Here is a 9,913-nt window from a genome sequence, read left to right as displayed (position 1 = left end):
AATTATATATTGCTTTTAAATTGTTCTCTCCCTCATCTGTTTCAATGCAGAATACATAATTCATCCAATTTTTCTCAGTCTCAACCCAACCCTGATGTCAGTCCCATTCTACAACAGTGGCGCTATGCAGTATTTGAGATATTTCACTCAGCAGTATGTCCTCCAGGGTCACCTATTTTGAATAATATTGTATGAGTTCCTTGTTTTTCAATGCACTGTAGTATTCCATTGTGTGAATATACCACAGCTTCTCTAGCCATTCATTTGTTGATGGGCACTAAGGTTGTTTCCAACTCTTTGCTATTGTGAACAAAGCTTCAATAAACGTGGGTGTGCATATATCTGCCTGGGTGGCAGTTATGGTTTCTTTAGGGCATATTCCAAGTAGAGGAATTGCTGGGTCAAATGGTATTTCTATTTGCAACTTGTTGAGAAAGCGCCATGCTGTCTTCCATAGTGGTTGCACCATTTTACACTCCCACCAACAGTGAATAAGGGTTCAAGTTTCTCCGCAACCTTGTCAGCATTTGTTATTTGCTGCTCTATTAAATTTTGCTATTCTTACTGGGGTGAGATGATATCTCATAGTTGTTTTGATTTGCATCTCAGAGCTAGGGATTTTGAACATTTCTGCATGTATTTGTTAGCCATCTGAATGTCTTCTTTGGTGACGTGTCTGTTCATACGCTGTGCCCATTTTTCAATTTCAGTTTTTCAGTTGTGGTGCTCTTATAAATTCTCGATACACGTCCCTTATCTGACATGTCATTGCCAAATATTTTTCCCCAATCTGTGGCTTCCCTTTTTACTCTGTTGGAGAAGTTTTTAGATGTGCACAGGGATTTAATTTTTAGAAGGTCCTATTAATCTATTTTATCCTCTCCTGGCTGTAGATTTTTCAGGATTCTTGGAAGACTGTTTATGTTGTGAATTAGAACTTCAAGAGTTCTTCTAAGCCTTTCTTTAATGAAATACATAGTCCTTGGTTTTAGTTCTAGGTCCATTCCCTTCTTTTTTCTTAGTGCTCTTGATGAGTGCCTCTTCAGGTCCGCTGTTGACTGGCTTCTCCTTGGAGAGTGCTGCTTCTTTTTCTTTGAAAAGACTGTTTTCAGTCTCTTCATTTTTGGAGGGAGGATGATTTTGTCCTCTTAGGGACACTTGTGTTTACAGTTGTCTCTTCAAATCACTATTAACAAACTCCTTGGAAAAAGCTTTCCTTTCCTTGGGTTTAGGGAGAGCAGAGCTGGGCTGATCTTCCATTACATTCCCCTGTGGAGCCTCCTAGGGCCCTTTTTTTTCTTTTTGGGTTTCTCACCTGTCTTCTCACATTTGTGGTGTTTTGGTTTTTTTTCTTTTGTGTGTGTGTGTGCCCACATATGTGGTCCATTAAATAAGATCTGACTGGTACAGGAGGAGATTGTCCCTCCTCTCCAGCAGAGCATCTGGTGGATTCGAACCACTCACCTCTGGGATTGTAGTGCAGTTTCTTGCCACTAGGCCACCAGAGCTCACCTCCTGATCTTGTTTTGAAGAAAGTGCACCTAGATTGCTCCCTTGACAACTCTGGGCCTGTTGTCAGGAAGGGACAGTTCTAGGGGGGAAAACCCCAACAAAAACAGACCATCATCCTGGGAAAGGTGGAGAAACAGCGACAGAGAGGAAAACCTTTACACCATGACTGTGACAATGGGCTGGAACATGTGGGAGATCCGGGGGACTGCGCAGGATAGGTCTAGGTTCAGGTATGTTGTCGTTATGGGTTGTCAACTCCACCGTACAGTAAGAGGGACGCTGGCAAATGAAAATTGCCCAACAGATGTCAATTAAATTCACAAAGTTCCACACAGTTGCCTTTCGTCAGATAGTCAGCATTTGCTAGGGTGGTTCCGGTAGAGCAAAGGCTGGATCTGGTGAACCCAAGTTTGAGCTTGTGAGGGCCAAGCGCGCGAGGACAAAGCTTCAGCAGGAAGGCACAGAGATGAATGCGCTGGCTGCAACAAGTAGAAAATCAGAGAGAAACTGGATTAGCGATTTTTCGAGGAGAAAGTGTTGGCAGTTTTCGGAGAAAGAGGCACAAATTGAGCTGAGGGTTGGGGAAATATGTGGGAACAGACCTAGGAGCACAAAGGCTCTGGCGCCTGGGAAAGCAGGCTGCCGGCTGGAAGCGCTGCGCGAGGAGGAGTCAGTGAGGCCGGAGCCGAATGGCTCTCCTGGCTGGATGGTGCTGGAGATTAACTAGGGTGGGAACTCAATGAATGAAGTTTGTATTCACCATCGCAATTCTGGTCGCCGTGGGTAAGAGAACATTCAGTAATTTAAAACAAACGAAAACTTGCCCAGAGCGTTATTTTGCGTCAGGGCGCTTCTGGATGCAGCACATGATGGCGCTCCTTGCCGGACCTCCGGGACTGGTTACATCAGAAGTTTGGGTAAAACGTTGTACTCCGGCTTGGTCCTTAGCCCGTCTGCGGAGGGGTCCCCAGCTCCGGCCGGCGGACTAGGGGTCGGAGTCCCATCCACCATTTAACCATTGAGTTGTTGCCTTCTTGGCTCCGGTTTGTGTTTACTGTGTGGAAAGAACCAGTAACTATCAAAGCTAAACCCAAAACTCATACCTTGGAGCTGGGTCCTCCATCGGATTTCCAAGCCTGTAAGGAGCGGAGGCCCCCAGTCGTTCTCCCCAGGAGCCACAGGTGTGGATCCAAAATGCCTCTGGGTTAACTATGTACCTCCCTAGGGACTCGTCACCTCTCAGTGCTGTTGTGATCCACGCTCTTCTCTTTCTCCCTCAATCATTTCAGCTCTTCAGATCCAGAAAACACTCTCTTGGTCCCCGTGCGCTTTGTCACCTTCCGGCCTCTCTGGGATTGGAGCGGGGTGGCGAAGGCGGACCCCAGCGCAAGGCTCTGTCTCCACCTGCCTGTCCACGGGCGAGGCGGCCCAGAATAGTGACAGGAGTGGACACTCGGCTGAATCGCTGCCTTCCTCCATGAGCTCTGGACTTCCGAGGGCCCCAGGGTTGGAATGGCGTCGTCTGGGTGAGTGTCCCCGGGCGTCTCCTCTCCGGAGGAGTCGGGTGAGTGTCCCGGAGGGGGCAGGTGCAGGACCACAAACATCCAGCCGAGGGGAGGGAGCATGTCGTCCCTGGTTTAAGTTCAACCTCGGTGGAGGGGACCTTCGGGAGGGGATCGCACAGAAAGCTCCCTGCTGGTTCCAGAACACTGCGCCCCAGGAATGCTGCTTTGACCAGGTGGTGAAGGGTCGTTTTGACTTTTCGGACACAGAATTCTGGACTTGGTACTCCAGGTGCACAGATGCGGACAGGTGGGGCCAGCAGGGGCCTTGGACATTGGGCACCCAGGCGCCGGCTCCGCAGGCTCCAGGCTATTGGGGAAGTTGAGGCATCATCTCTCTCTGTGCCTTAGAAAACCGCCAGACAGACAGTCATGGATTTGGAAACGTTGCGTTTTGGATCCAGACTCAGTTTCAATAAATCTCTGCCTTAAAGAGACTGCAAGGAAAGACACAATTAACGTTGTTGTTGCTGTTGTTGTTGTGTTATGTGCCATTGAGTCGCCTGTGATTCATAGCGATCCTATGCACAACAGCCCTAAACCCTGCCCTATCCCGTGTCAATCTTACGATTGATTAACGTGTGTGGAAATGCCTTTTGTTTTGTTCTGTTTTTTGTTTTAATAAAAAAAAAGTATTAGCAACAGAAGAGGGTAGTATTTTCTCTGCATCCTTTGCCCTCACCCCAGTTTTCTGCCCTGCCTGGCCTTTCCTCCCTTGCTCAGATGGATAGACACAGGGAACAAAGGTGGGGAGCAGGGACAGGCCAGCACAAATAGTGAAAAGCTGGCTGCTCTGGGTCCAGGTTCTTCACTCTTCCACCCACTTATGGACTATCCAAATCTCCTGGTCAGTCAAATAGCTAGGTCATCATCAGGGTCTTGATCCAAGTCATCCTAAGTGTCTTGCTCATAGGAGATTTGACTGGTGGACTGGCCTGGTCCGGGGTGCAAGAAAGCTTGCTGTCTGAGGAAGGATGAGGAAAAAGCAGCACTGATTAGAGCGGGGCACAGGTTTCGTTTTGGATACTGCTCTTCTTCATCACTGATTCTTTTGGTCTCCATGCTGTTTTCTCTGCCAAATTCACCAGCCCCTTTCATGTTTGGTTAGTGCTAAAGCCCCATGTGGTACTGGGATAATTTCAGTCTAACAATATTTTAAGTTCTTAACAGCTTGAGAGCAAGTAAATCTTGTCAGTTTTACTTCATCCGCCCACACACCAGGAGCCAAATAGCAGGCATTTACAAGCCCTTGTTAAACTGTCTCTGCCACATCCATCCAACTTCCTGGTCTTCCAAGCACTGTTGCCTGGTGATAGGGCCACCTCTCCAGGGTCTGGTCTGGCTCAGTCCAGGTTAGGCTTGCTCTAGGGACAGTTAGTTGTACAGGGGCTCAGGACTCTTAAGAGAGATGAGAAAGTCCCTTTGCCATATTGAGGGTATAGGTGTGTAGAGAACCACACCTCAGAATTGTGTCTGGAGTTAGACTTCAACCCCTATAAAATGTCTTGGGATGGGGGGAAGTCTTGGAGGTTACCCTGCTTTTCAGGTTCCAGTCAGGGAACATGAGCATGCAGCCCCCAACCACTTTTCAGCGCTGAAATAGAATGGCAGGGTCAGCTTTTCTTTGGCTTCTTTTTCTTTCTTGGACAGGTGAAGGTTGAAGCTAAAATGAGCTGTAGGATCCACCTGAGTAGCAGGAAGGTCTGGCTGGGATTGGAATTCTAAGGGGGGCACACTTTGGAGATTCAAGATACAGTAAGACAGGAGGAAGAACCCCTGAGTCAGATGGGGTGGGCGTTGCTGGGGCCTCTGGAAAATGATGTGGGCTGAGGTCTGGCCCATCATGCCACCCAGAGTCACTTCTATCTGTGCAAGGCTGTGCGGTGACCCCATGGGGCCTGGGCCATGGTGCTTTTCATGCGGCAGGCCCACCACACTCACCTGCTCCACCGGGGAGCTGGTCTCAGAGAAGGAGTCCTGACGGTGTAGAGCACACAGGGTCTGGTGGAGTGTGGTGCAGGGGAGGTGAAGCAGCAGCCAACTCAGTGAATGGAGGACAATGGTAACAGGACCAGGCTGTTTTCTTCCTGCACAGGTCATTCAATGCACCCAGGGCTCCCCCAGGAAAGGGTCTCTCCAGTCTTTGACCAATTGAAGGGGTCTCTGAAAAGATCATAGTTAACCACTCGGCTGTTAATATCAGAGTCAAAACCTTCACGAAAGTCCTCCTCATTCCCTTCACATACAAACCAGGAGGTAGACTTGTTCCCCGTGGAGTGCAGATTATGTGATAAAAGCCTTCAAGAGACCGTGCCCTTCACACTCCACCGAATCCCAAAGCAGGAGTCAACAACAAATCCCGGGAAAAATACCCTTATGGGCTTAATTTTTAAATGTTTTATCATGGACAAAGAAGGATCAGAAATGCATTTTTTTAAAAAACTTTTCATTAATGTTTTTATCTTTCACATATAAAAAGGCATGTTTGTGTTCTTTTGGTCCCCCCCACCCCTTCTTTGCATTCTTCAAAATTCCGGGGCAATGATGAAACATTGACGAGAATCATTGCAGAAGCATGCAAAAGCATATTAGTGAGGTGACATTTCACAGATAGTAAAATGAGGAACAGGTTGTACCAAGAGTTTGGAAGGGTGTAGGAAGGAAAAGTGATCCCGAGTCCGTTGGATGGCTTGGTTCCAGGATTCTCCCTTCCCCTTGTTCCTTGTTCCTGTGTGAACCAGAAGGAGGAAGCTGGGGAGCCCAGCAAGAAACTCTTTATCTTTATGCGCGGGGAGGTGGGGGAGCTGGGAATTATGTAAAAAAGTTCATGGTTTTCGTTGACCCTCTGGATGGCCCAAAGGGTTCCCAGCAGCTTGCAATGTTTTAAAATTAAAAACTCCTCAAATTAACAACTCAAAATGGTTCACTCAGGCAGTAGAACTGAGGTATTTGGGGTTTTTATCTTTGAATTCACTGTCCTATTGACATTTAAACTCAACTCATTGTGGTCGGAACTGACTCATAGCTGACCCTCCAGTGGTTTTCTCTGTCTAAGGCTGCAAATTGCATGGGAGGAGGTTACTCATCTTTCTTCTGAGGAGCTGCTGGTTGGTTGGAATCACCAGCGGCACCATTTCTGAATCAGCACAGTTCCTTAGGGAGAACACACACCCCATCCCCCAGCTCTCTTATTGACATTTATTTAAAGAAAATTGTTAGTGTGTACCTGGAGACTTAAGTGATAAAGGTTAGAAACACAAACCACATTGCCTGAGGAAGTTGGAATAATTTTGAATGTTTCCAAATTGCTCTAGATGCAAATTTACTTTTAAAAGAACCCATGTAGTTGAGTCAGGTGGGCATTTGGAAGCCAACTGCACATAACTGAATTCTTCAAGTTAACTTCCACACAGAATATAGTTTTTATTGAAAGATAAGTAATTTAAAATGTGCTGGTGGTATGAAACACAATGTGAATGAAGAAAAGTGTGAAATAATGTATATGAGCTTTGTAAGCAAACAAACATAAAATTACACTATGTGTGTGTGTGTATGTATGTATGTATGTATGTATGTATGTATGTATGTATGTATGTATATAATTGTTGTTGTCGATTGCCTTCGAGTTGAGCACGACTCATAGCAACCCTATGATCAAAAGGCTTGAAGCCCCTCTACAACTATCAACATTTATCAAAGTTCATAGAGTTTTCGGAGGCATGTTATTTAAGAAGTGGGCACACACACATACACACACACACACACACACACAGAGGTAACTCATGGTTGTTGTGATGCTAAACATTGTTACACTGATGTGTCAAATGCAATAATGGTTACCCATGGTGGTCAGTGTTTGGTGGAGCTCCCAGATTAAAACAGGCTTGGAGCCCGTCCTGGTGTCTGAGTGATTCCCAGAGCTCAGCAAAAAAAAAAAAGGGACCAAGCTTCCAGAGCCCTGAAAACAAGAGGAAACATACCCAAATATAGACTAATTTTCCACTCCACCTTCATTGGCTAAGCAGCTGCCAAGAACAAAGCCACATCTCCCAATACCTGGCAAACAAATGCAGCATTGCCTCACAAATTGACTGCTTCTCCGGAACTGATAAGCTCTCTTTACCCTCACATACATCCAGAGATGCATATCGAGTGTATTTGGGGAAAAGCTTTGTGAGCAAGTTGAGGAGCGACGACTGTCCTTCTATGAGACTGCAGATATTCCATGGAAAAACTTGGACATCATGAAAGAAGCCATGGTTCAGGCAGAAGTGGCTGTTGAGATTACCAAGAAGCTGGAGAAAAAGGAGAAGAAGCATTTGAAGAAGGAGAAGAAACGACTGGCTGCACTTGCACTTGTGTCTTCAGAAAACAAGGGCACTCTAGAAGATCAGGAATGTGAGGAGACAGAGGAGAAACCCAAAAAGAAGAAAAAGAAAAGGCCCCAGGAGGCTCCACAGGAAAACGGAGTAGAAGATCAGTCCAGCTCTGCTCTCCCTAAACTCCAGAAAAAGAAACTTCTGTCCAAGGAATTGGTCAACAGTGACTTTGAAGAGCCGACCATAAATCCAGAAGTCCTGAAAAGGAAGAAATCTTCCTCTAGAGAGAAACAAGAAGACTCTGAGCAAAACAACTATGAGATATCATCTCACCCCAGTAAGAATAGCAAACTTTAACAGAACAGCAAGCAACAAATGCTGGTGAGGTTGTGGAGAAACTGGAACCCTTATTCCCTGTTGGTGGGAGTGTAAAATGGTGCAACCACTGTGGAAGGCGTTATGGCCCTTTCTCAAAAAGTTGCAAATAGAGATACCACTTGACCCAGCAATTCCACTACTGGGAATATACCCCAAAGAGACCATAATTGCCACCCAAGCAGATATATGCACACCTATATTTATTGCAGCTTTGTTCGCAATAGCAGTAACAGCCTAAGTGCCCATCAACAAATGAGTGGATAGAGAAGCTGTGGTATATTCACACAATGGAGTACTATGAAGCATTGAAAAAACAAGGAACTTCTGCAATATTATTCAAAATGGGTGACCCTGGAGGACATTATGCTAAGTGAAGTATCTCAGTCACAAAAGGACAAATAGTGCATGGCGCCACTGTTGTAAAATAGTACTGACATCAGGGTTGGGGGGAGACTGAGAAAGATGGGTTCAATAATGTATACTGCATTGAAACAGATGAGGGAGAAAACTGTTTAAAAGGGATATGTGATTAGGTATTTTTGTCATGATGGGAATCCAGAGCAAAGGCTGCATGGTGGAGTGGGCCTAGGGGGAGGGATTGTAAAACAATGAAAGAATTTTTCTTTTACCTTCCCAAGAGGGCAGTGTACTGGGGAGGAGGGTTGGGAGGGGAGAAAAGTGCAACAGTGAATGAATGGAAATCCAAAGTCTCTGTACATTTTCATAGAAATTAATAATAAATTTAAAAAAAGAAGACTCTGAAGAGGCTGCAAACAGTATCCCAAAGAAAAAGAAAGAGGAGCCCATCAGCATCAGCAGTGGACCTGTGGAGGTCATCAACAAAGGAACCTAGAAGAAAAAAATTTTAAAAAAAGCATCCCAGAGGGAGCTCTGGTTGTCTAGTGTCAAGAAGCTACAATCCCAGAGGTGCACAGTTCCAATCCACCAAATGCTCTGCTGGAGAAAGAGGGACAATCTCCTCCTGTACCAGTCAGATAGAAGTTGACGGTACACACACACACACACACACACACACACACACACACACACACACACACACTAAGTGTTAAAAATAAAAGCACGCTAGGAAGACAGCATCCACTTCCAAAATAGCTTGCCTCCAGAAGCTCTATGAACATAGAGAAACAATGAAATTATACAAGTTCAGGTCTTTTGTTCATAGAGTTACTATGAGTCATCTATAGCTCAATGGCACTTAACAACAACATATATCTTTATAGATATAGATTTATATTATATTGATATTTATAATTTGTTCTATAATTTTCAATAAAAAATAACAACAAACATACCCACACCCAAAAATGTGCTGATTTGGAGTTCAAATTTCTTGTTGTTAGAACAAATGAGGAAAATAAAATTCCAGCTTATTTCTGGAAAACATTGTTTTATACATAAATCAAATTGGCCATAAAGAAGAAAAAAAAACCCATCCCAAAAACCACCCAGAAACTTCACAGACAGAAAAAGAGGAAAGGAAACCTTTATTTCTTTGACTTTTGAACACTTCCATATAAAACATTCAGTGTATATGGGTACATACACAAAAAAGGAATGCTGTAAGATCGTAGCTTTTGTAGTTGTTTTCATTTTACAAGATTTTTTTTCTTCTTTGCAATTATGATGAACATGGTCACACCTCAAGTAAAGCCGGAATTAGAACAGAGAAAGCTCCAAAGACTGGTTTGTTTGCCAGAGATTAATAAATATGGCTGACCCCTAACAATATGTGTAAAAATATAAGATGTAAATTAAGAATAAAACCAAATTTTTCCTTTTTAAAGTACAGGACATTGGAAGATTTTGGTGTGGTGTTTGTGTTTTTTTTTTTTCTCCTCTCATTGTAAATTCTCCATGTGGTTTTGATTGAGTGCTGGAGGAGTGTGTGTCTTCTACAAAAGGCACTGCTCAAGCTGGGCAGGTGGGACTCTACTGGAAGGTGACCATGTTTAGATTCTGAGACAGGAAGTGGTCACTAGGTCATGGTGGCATTTATTTTTTCATTTCCTCCCTTTTTAATTAAGTTTAACTTTTCCATTTTTGCTGTCTAATCATCTTTTTTTCTATAATTATATTTTATTAATTTTCATAAACATTTACAGAGATTTTGGGCTTCCACTC

At 44.5% G+C, this 9,913-nt stretch overlaps 1 pseudogene; it reads right to left on the bottom strand.

Moving 5' to 3' along the window:
• Positions 1-3,926: 3,926 nt before the first annotated feature.
• LOC102872575 lies at positions 3,927-5,420 on the bottom strand (annotated as a pseudogene).
• Between the last annotated feature and the right edge of the window lie 4,493 nt (positions 5,421-9,913).

The sequence above is a fragment of the Elephantulus edwardii genome, unplaced genomic scaffold, assembly GCF_000299155.1.
Source record: "Elephantulus edwardii isolate Elephantulus edwardi_28Jun2011 unplaced genomic scaffold, EleEdw1.0 scaffold00077, whole genome shotgun sequence".
Taxonomy (NCBI): Eukaryota; Metazoa; Chordata; class Mammalia; order Macroscelidea; family Macroscelididae; genus Elephantulus; species Elephantulus edwardii.
Note: the sequence above shows the minus strand (reverse complement) of the source record. Positions and strands in the feature narration are given on the sequence as shown.